This window comes from Gymnoscopelus braueri (genome assembly GCF_963280865.1).
Source record: "Gymnoscopelus braueri genome assembly, chromosome: 5".
Taxonomy (NCBI): domain Eukaryota; kingdom Metazoa; phylum Chordata; class Actinopteri; order Myctophiformes; family Myctophidae; genus Gymnoscopelus; species Gymnoscopelus braueri.
In genome coordinates, this window is record NC_137606.1 from 7,145,148 (window position 1) to 7,166,023 (window position 20,876).

The 20,876-nt window shown below is 38.7% G+C and overlaps 1 protein-coding gene and 1 long non-coding RNA gene across 3 annotated transcripts in view; one reads left to right on the plus strand and one right to left on the minus strand.

Moving 5' to 3' along the window:
* The window catches only part of cntn5 (contactin 5), a 380,291-nt gene that overhangs the window by 293,895 nt on the left and 65,520 nt on the right, over positions 1–20,876 (plus strand). The gene's annotated exons all lie outside the window — the stretch shown is intronic.
* Positions 3,651–8,126, minus strand: LOC308086039. The gene is made up of 5 exons (XR_013933218.1): positions 8,016–8,126; positions 5,305–5,353; positions 4,790–4,837; positions 4,322–4,482; positions 3,651–3,727 (listed from the first exon to the last, which is right to left on the minus strand). It is a non-coding gene; the product is annotated as an uncharacterized lncRNA (long non-coding RNA).

The window sequence follows — 20,876 nt, forward strand, 5'->3', positions numbered from 1 at the left end:
GGTCTCAGCTGAAAAAGGTTTGGGAACCCCTGCATTACATTATAATCTCAAATCAAACATCCAGTGAAGTCATTACTTTCTATCCCGCAGAGCCTTGATGCTCTATCCTTATTTTTTTTACTGCTCCACAATCCACACACATCTCTCGTCTGAATCTGCTAATCTTTAATTGAGTATCATGTTATATAATATCACAGTGGCTGTTATCAACCCTTTCCTGAATAGCGGGGCTTTCACTGGCCGGGTTGGATCAAACCAAACAACAAGAAGTACTCCCATTGAAGTAAAAGTAGCAATACCACATTATAAACATACTAAAAAGTTCTGCATTCACAATTGTACTTAAGTAAAAGTACATAAGTATTAGCATCAAAGTAAACCTAAAGTAAAAGTACTCATTATGCAGAATGTTCATTTCAGAGTCATATCATGTTAATGGACTTATTAATATTGAGCATTAACCACTTAAGCCTTATTTTAGACTCAAGCTATTTGAAAATGGTAGACCTATAAGCTCACAACACATGATGCAACGCAAGCTTGTAGATCGGCTATTTGTTATATATTTTTGTTGGCTTTATTTGGATAGTACAGTGAAGAATAACAAGAAACAGAGAGAGAGACATCTGAGCCTATATATGTGATATGCACCCTAACCACTACCCAGCTGGCACAGGACGTCAATATGACGTTAGAACAACGTTGAACTCCAACGTTGGATGACCGTTGTGGGGTAGTTGAAAATGTAAGTTTGTTAGACGTCATTACCCAACGTTGGTTTGACGTCAACCTCTGACGTTATTTAGACCTTGGATTTTGGTTGGACTCCAACGTTGAATCCTAACATTAATTCAATGTCTAACTAACATCAGAGTTTGACGTCAAACCAACGTTGGGTTATGACGTCAATCAAACTTTCATTTTCAACTACCCCACAACAGTCATCCAACGTTAGAGGCCAACATTAATTCAATGTCTAAATAACATCAGAGTTTAACGTCGAACCAACGTTGGGTTATGACGTCAATCAAACTTTCATTTTCAACTACCCCACAACAGTCATCCAACGTTAGAGGCCAACATTAACTCAATGTCTAACTAACATCAGAGTTTGACGTCAAACCAACGTTGGGTTATGACGTTAATCAAACTTTCATTTTCAACTACCCCACAACAGTCATCCAACGTTAGAGGCCAACATTAATTCAATGTCTAACTAACATCAGAGTTTGACGTCAAACCAACGTTGGGTTATGACGTCAATCTAACTTTCAACTAACCCACAACAGTCATCCAACGTTAGAGGCCAACATTAATTCAATGTCTAACTAACATCAGAGTTTGTCGTCAAACCAACGTCTGGTTTTGACGTCAATCAAACTTTCATTTTCAACTAAAATACAACTTGTATCCAACGTTAGAGGCCAACATTAATTCAATGTCTAACTAACATCAGAGTTTGATGTCAAACCAACGTTGGGTTATGACGTCAGTCAAACTTTCATTTTCAACTAACCCACAACCGTCATCCAACGTTAGAGGCCAACATTAATTCAATGTCTAACTAACATCAGAGTTTGATGTCAAACCAACGTCTGGTTTTGACGTCAATCAAACTTTCATTTTCAACTACCCCACAACCGTCATCCAACGTTAGAGGCCAACATTAATTCAATGTCTAACTAACATCAGAGTTTGATGTCAAACCAACGTTGGGTTATGACGTCAGTCAAACTTTCATTTTCAACTAACCCACAACCGTCATCCAACGTTAGAGGCCAACATTAATTCAATGTCTAACTAACATCAGAATTTGACGTCAAACCAACGTTGGGTTATGACGTCAATCAAACTTTCATTTTCAACTACCCCACAACAGTCATCCAACGGTAGAGGCCAACATTAATTCAATGTCTAACTAACATCAGAGTTTGACGACAAACCAACGTTGGGTTATGACGTCAATCAAACTTTCATTTTCAACTAACCCACAACCATCATCCAATGTTAGAGGCCAACATTAATTCAATGTCTAACTAACATCAGAGTTTGACGTCAAACCAACGTCTGGTTTTGACGTCAATCAAACTTTCATTTTCAACTAAAATACAACTTGTATCCAACGTTAGATCACAGCGTTAATTCAATGTCTAAGTAACATCAGAGTTTGACATCAAACAACGTTGGGTTATGACGCCAATCAGATTTACATTTTCAACTAAAACACAACTTGTATCCAACGTTAGATCCCAACTTAAATTCAATGTCTAAATAACATCAGAGTTTGACGTCAAACCAACATTAGGTTATGACGTCAATCAGATTTTCATTTTCAACTAAAATACAACTTGTATCCAGCATTAGAGCCCAACTTAAATTCAATGGCAAAATAACATCCGAGTTTGACATCAAACAAATATTGGGTTATGACATCAATCAGATTTCCATTTTCAACTAAAATACAACTTGTATCCAACGTTGGGCTCCAACGTTGGATACAAGTTGCAGAAAATTTAAATCGGGTTGACGTCATAGTACAACATTGGCTCAACGTCAACTCTAACGTTAAGAGTACAATCAAAATATGACATATTTCTAACGTTGGAATCACGTTGTATTTTAGTTGAGAATAAAATGTCAATCCAACATTAGTTTTAACAAATGTGAAAATAATAAGGGTAATAATAATAATAATAATATTAATGGATTTTATTTATAACGCACTTTACATTTACAAGAAATCTCAAAGTGCTTACATAAGGCAAATGCATAAAATCAAACATCTCACAAGAAACTGAAACAAAACAATTAAAACTGGGGGCATAAAGCCTAGAGGTAAAACCAGCTAAAAAAATGCTTTGCTAAAAAGGTAGGTCTTTAATCCTCTCTTAAAGCAGTCGACCGACTGTGGTGCTCTCAAGTGGACAGGGAGGGCGTTCCACAGTTCGGGGGGCGACCGAGCAGAAAGCCCGGTCGCCCATGGTGTGTAGATTGGCCTTGCGGATGTTGAGGAGGTTGGTGTTTGAAGAGCGGAGGTTGCGGGTCGAGGGTTGTAGGGAGACTAGGTCCTTGAGGTATGAGGGAGCGTTGCCATGGATGCACTGATGTGTCAACAGGGATATTTTGTATTGGGTCCGGAAAGCAACGGGAAGCCAGTGGAGTGAACGGAGGATGGGTGTGATGTGCTCATGTTTGCGCACTCTCATCAGGACCCTAGCAGCGCTGTTCTGAATATACTGGAGCCTTTGAAGGCTCTTGCTAGGGATCCCGATGAGAAGTGCGTTGCAATAGTCCAACCTGGAGGAGACAAAGGCGTGGACGAGCTTTTCTGAATCTGCTAGCGTGAGTGTGGGACGGAGTTTTGAAATGTTTCTGAGCTGAAAGAAGGATGTTTTGCATAGGTATTTGACGTGGGCCTCAAAGTTAAGGTGAGGGTCTATTTTTACTCCCGGGTTTGTGACAACTGGTGAGAGGGGGAGGTCCTGTCCGGAGAAGGTGATGCTGGTTATGGGGGATGTTTTTATCTGGTGTGGGGTGCCTATAAGAATTACTTCGGTTTTGGAACTGTTTAGCTGCAGAAAGTTGTTACTCATCCACGCCTTCATCTCCTCCAGGCAGGTAGTGAGAATGGATAAGGGCGGTAGTGATGATGAGGATGATGATTGCTTGGTTTTTATGTACAGTTGTGTGTCATCAGCATTGAAGATTGCATTCTTCTTTAGTTCCCCTAAAGATAAATGACAGAAATAAGCTATTTTAATAACTCTAGCTTGATTTTTACATTATGAAACATCTTTATTGACTGACAGGTATCTGTTCAAAAGTTTGGAATCAGTGAGAAATTATGCTTTTGAAATGATAGTTTGCAGATATGAGTTCTGTCTCTGAATGGCCATCACAATTGCTTGATCTAAATCCTATGTTGGGAACAGCTATACCGTAAGGTTCATGAGAAGTTTTATACAAACCAGTCTCAAAGTACGGCAAATTCTACTGAAAATATGGGGTGAAATTTGACCTGGATATCTAGAGAATATGACATGTAGAATGCCTAAGGTCTTTAAAGATATTGCTGCACTTGGTGGATTATTTAGTAAACAGAAATGTTGAAGAAGTTATTACTATAATTATTATCATCAATGTCTTGGCTGTAGGCCTACTTACTTAATTTTCACAGTGATTCCAAACTCTTGAACTTAGGCATAACTGCCAACGTATATAAAAATAATCAACATTTTGTAGCACTCCTTGTAAAATTTAAATTAGAAAGATAATGGAAAAGGTCAAGGAAAAGTTACATCGGGCAATTAAAATGTTTAACCATATGCAACGTCAAAAAGACACAGGCCCCGGGGACTTATTCTTGCCATGATGTCAACAGAGGTTGTACTGGAGTGTCAATTCATGTGACATGAGGAACGGCATCATTCTTCTGGGTGCATCATCCAATGAATTACCTCCTGTGTCTCCAACCATGACAACCTGAGAGTATGGTAAAAGTCACAGGAAGGAAAATGCCATATTAAGTGAACAGCTAAGATATTATTCTATCTTTACACCTCTTAAGGTCTTTAAACACCAGGGACATGACGAATAAATTATACAAATACTTCTTTAGAATATATTGATGCTATCGCATCAAAACTATTCATATACTGTAGATGATGCCTCATTTTTATAGCCGTTTGCCTGATGCCTTTAGTAGCGGTGAAAAATCAAACTTGTTTTAAATCAAAATGATGTTGCTTTATTGTGAAATAATAGTGAAGTTCAGTGTGGAGGTACTCACCCGATGTATTCTACTTGAGAGGACCTTCCACCTCTTGATGTCTCCCATCTAGCATGAAAATAAGAAATACACAACACATTATGAATGAAAAATATACTTGACGCAAGATAGAGACTTCCTCTCACAATGGCCTCATGCCATGGCACAACTACTTCAGAGAAAACCCAAGAAGAAATTGTATTGTGAACCCAGTATGGTGAATTATATCGAATCGTTGGTTGAGTGAAACTTCACATCCCTGCCCTTTCAATATTAACACTATAAGACTGCTTTTTCATTACACAGCTGACTGTAGACTAATGTTTTCTAGTTTATCTGTGCCTGTTTTGTTTAACTGTGTCAAAAAATCATCAGGGTGCCCACAGCCCTGTGGGAATTTATAACTCAATTAAAAATGTTCCAGGAAAGTCATTACCGTGGGAAAGCTGAATCATCTAATTCAATATATTTTTTTAAATTCCAACCAATTTAAGGACATATTACCCCTCAAATTAACGCCCTGATATTATACTTACTTCGGACTTGGTGGAGGCTCACCAAGTCTGGATCACGGGTGTTTGGAAGCTGAAGTACCTTTACAGTGGTGTCAAATGATGTGCTGTGGAAGGCAGATGATATGTTGATTATACTTGGATGCTTGGACATACATATTAATATAACAATAGTAATTAAGAAGAAAATGAAGTCTTGAAAAAACTGATTATCAGATAGGCTATCTCTGCCTTCCGAAATGTCTGTGGACATTTAAATTCAATATGGGCTGGAACAGCAGCAAAAACGACAGCTATCAAACCTACACCTACTTCATTATCAGCTACTGTATATCAAGTATCGGTTAATGCAAAATACTAACTGTTCTTCACTCTGTTCTTCGGCCATTCAACTGCACAGGACCTACTTCAATATTTCAACTTAAGATGGTTTACCAATAGATCTTTAACATAGTGTTTACATTCCTCAGAAATGGAAAAAAACTTTGAGAAAACGTTGGATTATAGTTGCTTAACAGCACAAATTAAAACCAACAAAATATCAACGTCTAATGGCGTTAGAATTTAACATTGTGTATCATAACGTTAAAGGTAGGGTAAGTGATTTGCGTTGGTTAAAATAATTGTTAAATAGCTCTATATTCTGATAGTACTCATTGCTATAGAGTGTTTGTTCAGTATTAGGAGTCTCCTTGTCTCTCCAGCTCTTTATTAAACAGAAAATGCATTTTCGTTTCAGTTTCAGTTTCATTTCCAATTTTATCCAACCAGGACAGAGAACTCAATCAGGATACAGATTAAACAAGTGAAATTGGAAGTGATGACACTAAGAAATGAGCATGCAAAATTGGAACTGGAACACTATACAAATTAAGCTTAAAAATTGGTACTTTCTCCTGATTGGCTGAGATTTTGACACCTACCGAAAAATGTATTTTCTGTTTATTAAAGAGCTGGAGAGACAGGGAGACATCTGTTACTGAAAAAACACTCTATAGCAATGATTACTATCAGAATATAGTATTTTAACCTTTTAGCAAAATACTTTTTGTTTTAACCAAAAAATATCACTTACCCTACCTTTAAGCAGACATTGGGCTTTGATCACAATATCCGACAACAGAATGTCGGTATTCTTTGTCAATTTGACGTTAGCATGATACGTTGAACAGATGTTGGTTACTCACCTAACACAACTAAAATCCAACAAAAAAAATGTGTTTAATGATGTTATAATTTAACATTGTGTGGTTGTTTGCATAATGAGGTTAAGCAGACGTTGGGTTTTGGTTACAATACCTGACAACAGCATGTCAGTATTCTATGTCAAAATGACAGCATGATACCTTGAACAGATGTTGGGTATTGGTTACTCACCAACACAACTAAAATCCAACAAAAAAACAACGTTTAATAATGTTGGAATTTGACATTGTATGGACGTTAGCATAAAGACAGTGATTCCAAACTCTTGAACTTAGGCATAACTGCCAACGTATATAAAAATAATCAACATTTTGTAGCACTCCTTGTAAAATTTAAATTAGAAAGATAACGGAAAGGTCAAGGAAAAGTTACATCGGGCAATTAAAATGTTTAACTTACCATATGCAACGTCAAAAAGACACAGGCCCTGGGGACTTATTCTTGCCATGATGTCAACAGAGGTTGTACTGGAGTGTCAATTCATGTGACATGAGGAACGGCATCATTCTTCTGGGTGCATCATCCAATGAATTACCTCCTGTGTCTCCAACCATGACAACCTGAGAGTATGGTAAAAGTCACAGGAAGGAAAATGCCATATTAAGTGAACAGCTAAGATATAATTCTATCTTTACACCTCTTAAGGTCTTTAAACACCAGGGACATGACGAATAAACTAAAATCCAACAAAAAAACAACGTTTAATGATGTTAGATTTTGACATTGTGTGAACGTTAGCATAATGACGCTAAGCAGACGTTGGGTTTTGGTTACAATACCTGACAACAGCATGTCAGTATTCTATGTCAATATGACGTTAGCATGATACGTTGAACAGACGTTGGGGATTGGTTACTTACCAATCAATCTTCAACATAGTGTTTACATTCCTCTATTATGTTTATTTTTTTTAGGTGGGCTTTACTGTTAGGCTTGGCCAATATTAGACTGAAAATAATGTCTTACAAGCTAATATAATTATTAAAACTATGATAAAGGCTAGACAATAAAAAGAGTATTCAAATGCAACCAACCCTTATGCCTGATTTTTTGTTACACTGCACTGTCTCACACAAAAATAGCTGTGAGGCATGTGAGCTTTACCCTTCAATAACACACATTCCCAACTGAAAACATGAATCATGAACAACAGAACTTCCCCTAAAATAAGACATTATCTTTAAAAGCTGCAATTTAAATGTTTAACTCAGCAGCACCAAGCCACCAACACAAAGCAGTGGGGATCAGTCCATCTAGTTAATGCAGTAGGCCTATAGCCTCTTTCTAGTTTCCACTGTTTGCCACAAAAGGCAGGTACTGTAATCATTTTGGGCAAAGGATTTATTCAAACAATGCCAGTTGTTTCAAAAACATGCAAAGAAAAGGAAAAGAAAAACAAAAAAACAAAGCATGACTGATTTGCACATGAAGAAATCACCTCACTCGGTCATAAACAGAATGTAGAACTTTATTTTAAAAAAAGTCAAATATTTCATTTCAAGTTAGAAGGAAATTAATTATTAACTCACCTGTGCAAAAGATTGTGATTCTAGAAGTCCTGGGATTCTCAAAAAAACATCTCCATGCACAAACAAGTATCTCTTCCTGTCTTCTCTCCCTCTTAATTCAAACTGCAGGCTGCTGGAGCAGTTACTGTTGCCCCGCCCAGTCTGGTGTTATACAACTGTGGTCCCACCCACAAGTCCAATGAGTCGTCCAATGAAAGAGCAGAACGTTGCTCTACTGCTCAGTGATTTGAGGAGACATTTGACAATCTAGTTTGAAATGTATTGTTGTGCAGACGTTGGGTATTGGTTAATTACCAACACAACTTAAAACTAACCAGATATCAACGTTTAATGATGTTGTATTTTTTTAAATTCATGTGTGTGTTTCTATCTGTGAGTGGTTGAATCTCAGAGGCACGTTTCTATACTCGTGTATATTCCCTTGAGCAGAAAAACTTCACAGGACTTCGATGTAAAAAGAATCACAAAAAGATGTATTCAAAAAAATGTGTTCCCTGGTTACAGAAGTGATCTAAAAGCAAGTTCTCAAACAAAAAGATATACTACGGTCAAAAAACTGTGTCGCTCTGACCTTGTCTTGAGCATCAACTGAATCTGCACAGCCCTGCACACACAGGTGATAGAAATCTTAATCAGCACTGCCCTGGGCACACTCAGGTGTTAGCAATCTCAATCAAATTCTCAGTTACACAACCTGAGCTCTCTTCTTAAAGCTACATTAACAGCATTGTTTTTAACCTACAGAACCTCATCATGAATTAAACAAATTATTGACTTATTTAAACCTTTTTAACTTAGCTTATTTAACAATCATATACTTCGATATACATGAACTGTTTAGGCAAAAATACAAATCACAAAATAAGCAGTTATTAATATAATAAACACAATATTCGAACTTGGCTCCCACACTATCTTTTGATACTTTATTATTTTACTCCACTACATATCAGGGCAAACAATTATTTTACTTTTTGTGATTGATTGATTGATTACTTTATAAGTCAGAAATTTAAACAGCATGAGGTACAGTCAGGCATTTAGGCTGAAAGGGTAACAAAAAGTGTCTGTCTGTCTGTCTGTCTGTCTGTCTGTCTGTCTGTCTGTCTGTCTGTCTGTCTGTCCATCTGTCCGCCCTTCCGTCCACCCAGTAGTACATACATAGTGGTGTGGATGATAAACGGTGTCACAGTCACACACTCTTGCTCCATATGTCACAACTTAGGAAGACCCTGGTTTTGAGGTAGGCCGGTGTCTATGCATTGTAATGTATTGATGCATTTCTTTTCATATGGGTTTATTATTTAGGGCAGCATAGGTTACTGGTTAGATAATCAGAAGGTCCCCGGTTTGCCTCAAAGGCCCTGGACGGGGCGAAGTGTCCTGAGCAAGACACTGTAGGGGTGGACCCCGACAGTCCACCCACCCCAAGCGCTCAACATAAAACATTTGAGCAGCCATAAGCTGTGTGAAGCTGAAACTGAATTTGCCCTCTGGAACTAAGGAAGGTCATAAGGGCAAATTATTGGCTGTCTACCTACCTCACTGTCGGTCGCATTCCTTTAAGATGCAGCTGGCTGATCACCAACAACTAACATCTGCTAAAGCGGAAGGAAAAAGGTATAACTGGCCTTAACCATGTTGCCTTGGCTCTAAATCCACACTGGCAAAGAAACCTGTAGCTAATCAGTCTCACATACAGCCCCAGGTTAACTATAGGTGGGCTGCTGGCATGTGCCTCAGGAGCAACTTGATGGTATTTGTCTGAAAGTCAAATTCAGTTATCTGGAAAAGGCTGAGGGTTATAGAACTGCACAAACACTTTTCTGGGCCATGGGGTGGCCCTGTAGCTCATCTGGAAGAATATAGTTGAACCACAGATGAAACAGCTACAAATTGCTCTGGTTGGACTTTTGCAGCTTAAACAGATGCTAGATCATTACTCTATGTCACAACCTTCAGTACTTATTGTCCATATTCTACAGTCAGACTATGTTGGATTTTGTTTAAGTAACAGCCACATTAACCCAGCAAAATATCTACATCTAATGAGGTTTGAATGTTGAGGGGATCTTTTCATTATGAAGTTTAGCAGACATTGGGTTTTGGTCACAATACCCACACAAGACGACTGAATATTGGTATTTACGTCAATATGACATTGGCATGAGACGTTAAGAAAATGTTGGATTACAGTTGCATATACATATATAATGGCGTTAGTATTTAACGTTGTGTGCACGTTAAGATTATAATGTTAAGAAGACGTTGGGCTTTGGTCACAATACCCAACAACAAAATGTCAGTATTCCACGTTAATGTTACGTTAGCAAGAGACGTTGAACAGACGTTGAATGTTGGTTATTCACCAACACAACTTAAACCAACAACAAATCTACATCTAATGGCGTTAGGATCTAACGTTGATGTGTGGCTGTTAACATTGTAATGTTAAGCAGACATTGGGTTTTGGTCACAATACCCGACAACAGCATGTCAGTATTCTACGTCAGTACAACGTTAGCATGATATGTTGAACAGACGTTGGGTATTGGTTACTTACCAACACAAATTTAAACTAACCAGATATCAACGTTTCATGATGTTAGGATGTAACATTGTGTGGACGTTAGCATAATAACGTTAAGCAGACCTTGTGTTTTGGTCACGATACCCGACAACAGTATGTCAGCATTCTACGTCAGTACGACGTTAGCATGATACGTTGAACAGACGTTGGGTATAGGTTACTTACCAACACAACTTAAAACTAACCAGATATCAACGTTTAAGGATGTTAGAAATCTAACATTGTATGGACATTGGCATAATAACGTTTAGCAGACGTTATGTTTTGGTCACAATACCCGACAACAGTATGTCAGTATTCTACGTCAGCACAACGTTAGCATGATACGTTGAACAGACATTGGGAATATTACTACCAACACAACTTAAAACTAACCAGATATCAAAGTTTAATGATGTTAGAATGTAGCATTGTGTGGACGTTAGCATAATAACGTTAAGCAGACGTTGTGACAACAGCATGTCAGTATTCTATGTCAGTACGACGTTAGCATGATACGTTGAACAGACGTTGGGTATAGGCTACTTACCAACACAACTTAAAACCAACCAGTTATCAACGTTTAATGATGTTAGAATTTAACATTGTGTGGACGTTAGCATAATAACGTTAAACAGACATTGGGGTTTGGTCACAATACCCGACAACAGCATGTCAGTATTCTACGTCAATATGACGTTAGCATAATACGTTGAGTAGACGTTGGGTATTGGTTACTTACCAACACAACTTAAAACTAACCAGATATCAACGTTTAATGATGTTAGAATGTAACATTGTGTGGACGTTAGCATAATAACATTTAGCAGACGTTGGGTTTTGGTCACAATACCTGACATCAGCATGTCAGTATTCTACGTCAATACGACGTTAGCATAATATGTTGAACAGACGTTGGGTATTGGTTACTTACCAACACAACTTAAAACTAACCAGATATCAACGTTTCATGATGTTAGAATGTAACATTGTGTGGACGTTAGCATAATAACGTTTAGCAGACCTTGTGTTTTGGTCACGATACCCGACAACAGTATGTCAGCATTCTACATCAGTACGACGTTAGCATGATACGTTGAACAGACGTTGGGTATAGGTTACTTACCAACACAATTTAAAACTAACCAGATATCAACGTTTAATGATGTTAGAATGTAACATTTTGTGGACATTAGCATTATAACGTTTAGCAGACGTTGTGTTTTGGTCACGATACCCGACAACAGTATGTCAGTATTCTACGTCAGTACGACGTTAGCATGATACGTTGAACAGACGTTGGGAATAGGTTACTACCAGCACAACTTAAAACTAACCAGATCTAAAAGTTTAATGATGTTATAATGTAGCATTGTGTGGACGTTAGCATAATAACGTTAAGCAGACGTTGTGTTTTGGTCACAATACCGGACAACAGCATGTCAGTATTCTATGTCAGTACGACGTTAGCATGATACGTTGAACAGACATTGGGTATAGGTTACTTACCAACACAACTTAAAACCAACCAGATATCAACGTTTAATGATGTTAGAAATTAACATTGTGTGGACGTTAGCATAACAACGTTAAGCAGACATCGGGTTTTGGTCACAATACCTGACAACAGCATGTCAGTATTCTACGTCAATATGACGTTAGCATAATACGTTGAGCAGACGTTGGGTATTGGTTACTTACCAACACAACCTAAAACTAACCAAATATCAACGTCTGATGATGTTAGACATCAACGTTATGTGGACGTTAGTAAAATAACGTTGAGCAGACATTGAGGTTTGGTCAAAAATCCGACAACAGCATGTCAGTATTCAACGTCAACCTTACGTTGGGGTAATACGTTGAACAGACGTTGGTTATTGGTCAGTTACCAACACAACCTAAAACCAACCAAATATCAACGTCTAATGATGTTAGACTGCAATGTTGTGTGGACGTTTTCATAATAACGTTGGGCAGACACTGAGGTTTGGTCAAAAATCTGACAACAGCATGTCAGAATTCGACGTCAAACTGACGCTGGGATAACACATTGAACAGACGTTGGTTATTGGCTAGTTACCAACACAACCTAAAACCAACCAAATATCAACGTCTGATGATGTTAGACATCAACGTTATGTGGACGTTAGTAAAATAACGTTGGGCAGACACTGAGGTTTGGTCAAAAATCCAACAACAGCATGTCAGTATTTGACGTCAAACTGACGTTGGGATAATACGTTGAACAGACATTGGTTATTGGTCAGTTACCAACACAACCTAAAACTAACCAAATATCAACGTCTGATGATGTTAGACATCAACGTTATGTGGACGTTAGTAAAATAACGTTGAGCAGACATTGAGGTTTGGTCAAAAATCCGACAACAGCATGTCAGTATTCAACGTCAACCTTACGTTGGGGTAATACGTTGAACAGACGTTGGTTATTGGTCAGTTACCAACACAACCTAAAACCAACCAAATATCAACGTCTAATGATGTTAGACTGCAATGTTGTGTGGACGTTTTCATAATAACGTTGGGCAGACACTGAGGTTTGGTCAAAAATCTGACAACAGCATGTCAGAATTCGACGTCAAACTGACGCTGGGATAACACATTGAACAGACGTTGGTTATTGGCTAGTTACCAACACAACCTAAAACCAACCAAATATCAACGTCTGATGATGTTAGACATCAACGTTATGTGGACGTTAGTAAAATAACGTTGGGCAGACACTGAGGTTTGGTCAAAAATCCAACAACAGCATGTCAGTATTTGACGTCAAACTGACGTTGGGATAATACGTTGAACAGACATTGGTTATTGGTCAGTTACCAACACAACCTAAAACTAACCAAATATCAACGTCTGATGATGTTAGACATCAACGTTATGTGGACGTTAGTAAAATAACGTTGAGCAGACATTGAGGTTTGGTCAAAAATCCGACAACAGCATGTCAGTATTCAACGTCAACCTTACGTTGGGGTAATACGTTGAACAGACGTTGGTTATTGGTCAGTTACCAACACAACCTAAATTCAACCAAATATCAACGTCTAATGATGTTAGACTGCAATGTTGTGTGGACGTTTTCATAATAACGTTGGGCAGACACTGAGGTTTGGTCAAAAATCTGACAACAGCATGTCAGAATTCGACGTCAAACTGACGTTGGGATAACACATTGAACAGACGTTGGTTATTGGCTAGTTACCAACACAACCTAAAACCAACCAAATATCAACGTCTGATGATGTTAGACATCAACGTTATGTGGACGTTAGTAAAATAACGTTGGGCAGACATTGAGGTTTGGTCAAAAATCCGACAACAGCATGTCAGTATTCAACGTCAACCTTACGTTGGGATAATACGTTGAAAATACGTTGGTTATTGGTTAGTTACCAACACAACCTAAAACCAACCAAATATCTACGTCTAATGATGATAGACTGCAACGTTGTGTGGATGTTGTCATAATAACATTGGGCAGACATTGAGGTTTGGTCAAATATCCGACAACAGCATGTCAGTATTTGACGTCAAACTGACGTTGGGATAATACGTTGAACAGACGTTAGTTAATGGTTAGTTACCAACACAACCTAAAACCAACCAAATATTAACGTCTGATGATGTTAGACCTCAACGTTATGTGGACGTTAGTAAAATAACGTTGGGCAGACACTGAGGTTTGGTCAAAAATCCAACAACAGCAAGTCAGTATTTGACGTCAAACTGACGTTGGGATAATACGTTGAACAGACATTGGTTATTGGTCAGTTACCAACACAACCTAAAATCAACCAAATATCAACGTCAATTGACGTCAAATTATTACGTTGATACATTGTTGGAAGTTGACGTTGGTCTAACGTTGGATTTTGGTTAGCTGACGTCACGACCTAAATCCAACCAAAAATCAACGTCAATAGACGTCGTGTGCCAGCTGGGTACAGGGCCATCAGCACCCTAGAATATATGTTGATTTATAAACTGATTAATCATTAATAATCTCAAATTAACTACTAGCTAAACCTGTCAAATAAACGTTATAGAGTGAAATGTGCAATATTTTCCTCTGAGATGTAGTGGAGTAGAAGTAAAAGTACTGAAAACTAGAAATACTCCAGTAAAGTAAAAAAAAAATCCTAAACATTGTACTTAAGTACAGTACTTGAGAAAATGTACTTTACTTTCCACCACTGATTATAAAGTATAAAAAAAATGCAACAAATAAAAAGTTTAGTACAGTACAGTACGTAAAATGCACTATAGTTCCTTTTCCCACCACCACCAAACAGGCCATCATCATCATTGTGCGCTCAGGTCTTTGGCCAGGATGACCTCTTCAAGGATTATCTGACATGATCAGTTCTTTATGGAAGAAGAGCGGCTCAATGCTGGGAAGAAGAGCAGGGCTAGAATCCAAACAGGCTTCACGTTTATCTGCCATTGACAGCTGTGCTGACTTAATGAAGGTTTTTAATGAACATGGATTTCCACTAATGTTCAGGGCTTTTGTCTCTTAAACAGCGAGTATTAATCCTATTAGAGTTGAAGCACACAGCTGGCTCATTTCCAACCTTAAAGCATCAAAATATTTTGTTGTTTTGGTGTTTTAAATATTGTTGCAATTCGTTAATATTAATTGTATTATAATATAATTTCTTAAAAGGATTTCTTAAACTCTTTCTTTTTTTAATACCGACTAATTTGCCCGATGGCTGTCGTGCATCAACAAAGCTTTTTAGCGATTTCGTCCCTGTCGGGTGGAAACCTCATATGTCCAAAACTGTTACTTTTCAGGATTCAATAATAAAAAAAACAGCATAAGTAGCAGATCTACAAGCTCGAAGCTTCAAGCCTGTAGATCTGCTACTGTTGTGTGTGACGCTGTTAGTATGATCAAGTAGGGCGTTCAAGTTAAAATATGGAGATAAGAGGTTTCTGCCCGACAGCATGCAGCGATTTAGTACAGTGACCATATTTGCATATTTGATATACCCAAAACTAGAGCTGGGCAATATGACTTCAAATCAATATCACAATTATTTCAAACTGTCACGGGTAATGAACATTTATGAGAAAAATTGCAGATCTACAAGCTCACAACGCGTCGCTAGGCTACTAACCTCAGCAGAGTATTTTTAATCTAATCGATTTAGTCGATTAGATACAAAAAATCATCTACTGTGATTTTTTTTGTGTTGACGTGTTGTAATATAAAAATATATAAAAACTGCTGCTCAATTATCTGATTAACATACAGTACATGAGCAAGATTAACCCATCCAATCCGAGGACGCATCTCTGTCATTTTAGATTTCTTTGGCCATTAAAAAATAGCAGATCTACAAGCTCATAGCGCGGCACCGAGTGCCGCGCTATGAGCTTGTAGATCTGCTATTTTAGAAAAAACGTGAAAAGTTTTGCAAATCTTTTGCAAATATATTATATTTTTAAAGCGAACATTTGTAACTCAAATCTTTGCTTCTGGGGGGTCCCTGGAACAAAATATTTTACAAATGTGATCTACAAGCTTGCGCTTGTAGATCTGCTATTTTTGAATAGACCAAAGAAATCTTAAAATGAAAAAACAGATGCGTTCCCCCGGATTGAATGGGGTGAAGTCTGTCATTGGTTCTAAATATACAATTTCCATATAGCGTACTTTTCAGTTAATGGTACTCAGCCCCTATACCCAGAAGTTAGCTATATCACGTGTCCTCTCTGCTTCAGTGTCCTTGTCAGACCTGGAACGCTCCTTCCCCTAATTTGAAAAGATGTCTCATGGACTGCAGTCTGCCCTGCGCCTGGACCGTGTACGTGCGGTGGAGTTCTGTCACGCTTTGACGACTCTCCGCCTGCCAATCTCAATCACCTCGTCCTGCGGAGGCAGAGCTTAACTATACCAACCCCTTAAACAATGAGCCCAATTAAAACACCAGCTCATGCCATCGATCACGCTGTTTGTTTTTTGGGGAAGAAATCTAACCTCTAATATTATCCAATAAAAGTTTATTTCATTGAGCTGTATGGAGCAGTGGTTCTCAAAGGGGGTCCTTGGGGGGGGATTCCAGGGGGTCCCCAGCTAAAGTAGTTAATATAGCATGATACCTTTGTGTGAGGCTGTGGTATGATCAAGTAGGGCTTTCATTTACAAATAAAACACAAAAAGTTAGAATATGGAGATAAGACGTCTCTGTCCGACAGCAACGATAGGGCAAATACTTCTAATTAAAGATCCAAATGGCAGGCTGTTGCTATTGCGTGCATCGTGCCTGTGTGTGTAGGCTACTTGCTTGCGTCTTGAGAGTGTGTGCATGCGTGCTGTCTCTGTGTGCGTGCGTGCGTGCGTGCGTGCGTGCGTGCGTGCGTGCGTGCGTGCGTGCGTGCGTGCGTGCGTGCGTGCGTGCGTGCGTGCATGCATGCATTGTGCATGTGTGTGCATTCGCGCTTTGCCTTCCCATGTGTAATGCCTGCATTCATAGGTGGTGCACATGTGTGTGAGCACGCACGTGTGCCGTGGTACCGGCCAGTGTGTGTGTGTGTGTGCGTGCGTGCGTGCGTGCATGCATTTTTTAAGCGGTGCGTGTGTGACTGTCGCGCTGTGCCTTGCTGTTTGTGTTGTAATCAGTTGCAGGTGTTCGTGCTACATGGACATGTACATATGGTTTACATACGTACACACACTCAGAGTCACTTGTTGAAGTGGCTGACACCTGACATACATTTGTAAATATTCATTTAATATAACAAAAATATGATGAGGATGAGCAGTGGTGGAAAAAGTACTCAAATGTTTTATAATTAAAAGTATCAATACTGCAATGTAGAAGTACTCCGTTACAAGTAAACGTCCGGAATTTAATAATTACTTGAGTAAAAGTACAAAAGTATTGGTATCAAAATGTACTTAAAGTACCAAAAGTAAAAGTACTAAAATGTTTGAAAATAGCAGATCTACAAGCTTACAACGCGTTGCGATGCGACGCGTTGTGAGCTTGTAGATCGGCTATGTTCAAATAGCCTATGTGTAAAATAGGGCTAAAGTGGTTAATGTATGTTTTATAATGTAATATATTTATATCTGCAAAGTAGTAACTCAAGTTTTCTGGTAAAAGTACAATATTTGCCTCTGAGATGTAGAGGAGTAGAAGTAAAAGTATTGAAAATTGGAAATACTCTGGCAAATTAAAAGTACCTACATTTTTTACTTAAGTACAGTACTTGAGTAAATGTACTTTACACCACTGAGGATGAGGATGCTGACAATGATGAAACCAGGAAAAAAGGATGTGATCATGAATATTAATAGATTGAAGGAAGTGAATGACATTGGGCGCTCTGGGAGGAATAATCCCACTTTCCCAGTTCACTCTGAAGCTCAGCGCTCACGGAGCTGCTCGCAGCGGAAACAGAATGGAGTCACGTTCTGTTTGCCGTTTGGTGTCAAATCCTTTGTTCTTGATCCACCTATGACAAACCTTGGGAGGAAATTGTAATATCGTAAAGGACTGGCAATCATTCGACGGGGGCAAGGGTGCCCGTTTGCGAATGCAAAGGCATGCCCGCGTGCTTATCTTAGCTTTATTAGATTTGTGTTACCTTGACGTTACCCTTTGCGCTTCTCAAAGAGTACAGCTGCATGATGTGGTTGCATTCATTTGACAGGTTTTTGTATGATTTTCATTGAGTATATCGGTTGTCAGGGTTCGACAAGTAGACCACAATGCAGGAAGATAGCGCCATCTATTTTTGCTTTAGCTGTTTTGCTCTGATATATAATTTTACATGTGCTAGGACTAGGACTAGGACATTGTACCCGTTGAGTACAGTGTTGTGGTTCAGAGGCTATTATCATTTCTCTTTTTCCCCCGAAAACCTGCTCCAAAGAATCACCTTTAATAATAATGTAATATTGTGTTTTTTGGTTAAATTAATGCCCTACTTGATCACACTACAGTGTCACACAAAAGCATCAAAAGTAGCAGATCTGCAAACTCAATATTGAGATTGAGCTCAATACTGATTGAGCTTTTGATTTGCTTTAAACCTGATTGATATAGTTTTAGCCCCTATTCCCCCCTCTCTCAAAAAAGGCCTTGCCTTTTGCCAGGCCACAATTGTAAATACGAATATGTCCTTGTCTTGTCTGGTTAAAGACCGGTTAAATAAAAACATAGAATACTGTCTAATTGTAGCTAAAATGAAGTGAACACGTTGAACCTAGAATTATATGAATGTGTTGTTTGTGCTGAACATCAGCACTTGAATGAGCGGGACTCATTATTTTGTTTTTCGTTGCTGTCGGGCAGAAACCTCTTATCTCCATATTCTAGCTGTTTGTGTTTTTTCCGTAAATTATTTTAACGCCCGGCCTAGTTGATCATACTACTAGCGTCACACAAAAGCATCAAAAGTAGCAGATCTGCAAGCTGGAGCGTGTATTTTTTAAAATTTGAATCCTGAAAAGTTACAGTTTTGGACATATGAGGTTTCGAAACCGACAGACGGTTTTGATAAACACTTATCCCATCCTTATAGCTTAATCCTCATCATCGCTATAATTACATCTGTGTTTTAATCCCTTTTGAGTGGGCTTTATTCAGTCCTATCTGTAGATGTCTTTCATTAATCCATCTCCATTGTCAATTGATTCTGTATAGATTGGAAACGGCATGCGTCTATCCACTTAACCCTTTGCTCCTTGGTGAAGGTTACCACAATTAATGAAAGCCATTGCTCTTGATGAGCTCCTCTGAGACGTTTCTGATCATTCTTTCAGTGGTAGAACGTCACTAAGTGCTGTAACTAAGTACACGTTTGAGGTATGTTTACTTTACGTGAGTATTTCAATTGTTTCAGTACAGATTTAGATTATTATTAGAAAAAAATACATTAAACAGTTGTCAGTTGGGGGGGGGTGCGCTGGGGGGGGGGGGTGCACGATGCGGTGCGGGTCACATGCACGCGATTTTTATGAACGCGAGGAATTTTGTTCAAAACTGACCTATCCTGCAAACTTTAGAAGACAATGTTATCCAAGTAGGATAGAATATGAAATATCGGACACATCCATCTTGATCACATGACTATAGAAATACTTTGTAACGATTTGCGTGATTTTTTAACAGAATCTGAAGGAGTAAGAGCAAAAATGTGTTTTACAAAACTCAGCCTCCTGGTGGCGCTCTAAAAGGCATTATGTAAAAAATGCAGTGAAAAGGTTTTTCCTTGGCCTCTAAGGAGTGTGCATGCAACGTTGCACGCAGATCGGTGCAGTTATAGCTAAAAACATGAATCGGCCTGTTATAGTGCCACCATGAGGCTGATTTGAAAGTTTTCAAGTGACATTTCTTCCTGGGCCAAGTGGGAATGTACGTGGAAAATGCGTTCATGATTTGAGGCATTTTGTTCAAAATGAACCAATCCTGCAAACTTTGGAAGCCAATCCTAGCAATCAGGTTGGAATATGGAAAATCGGACAGATCCGTGTTGATCACATGACTATAGAGATACTGTGTACCGATTTGCGTGTTTTTTGTAGAAAATCTGTAGGAGTGATATAATTTTTTTTTTTTGCAAAAGTCAGCCTCATGGTGGCGCTATGACAGGCTGATATGAAAAATGTGGGGCAGAGGTTCTGCTGTGGCATCCAGGGAGTGTGTGTGCGCAGTTTCACAGCGACTGGGCCAACGGTGGCGGAGATTAGCTGCTCACAAACAGAAGGACGGACGGATGGACGGACGGACACACGGACGGACGGACAGGGGGCAAAACATACTCTCTCGTCATGCCTTTTGGCCTGGCGGAGACAATAAACATAAACAATTAAACGTAGGGTGGCTAAACCAACAGCCCTCCTAAACACAGTCAAAAAAATGTTTGCCTCCCATCAGCAACACCTGCCCTTGATTTCAGACCTGGTTAAATACCTCGGCAACCTTGGCCTTGACCGTGCCCTGCGGTGACGTCATCAAATAGAAAACATGGCTCAAATGGCTCTTACATAACTAGTAACTAAAGTGTTTCAAATAATTGTATTGGAGTACAATATTTGCCTCTGAGATGTAATGGAGTAGAAGTAAAAGTACTGAAAATTGGAAATACTCCAGTAAAGTAAAAGTACCTCAAAATTGTACTTAACCCATTAAGACCTGGAACGCATCTGTGTTACTTTAAATGTCTTTGGCTATTCAAAAATAGAAGATATACAATCTCATAGCGCGGCACTGTTAGGATTTAGAAAACATTTTTAAGAATCGCCTCAG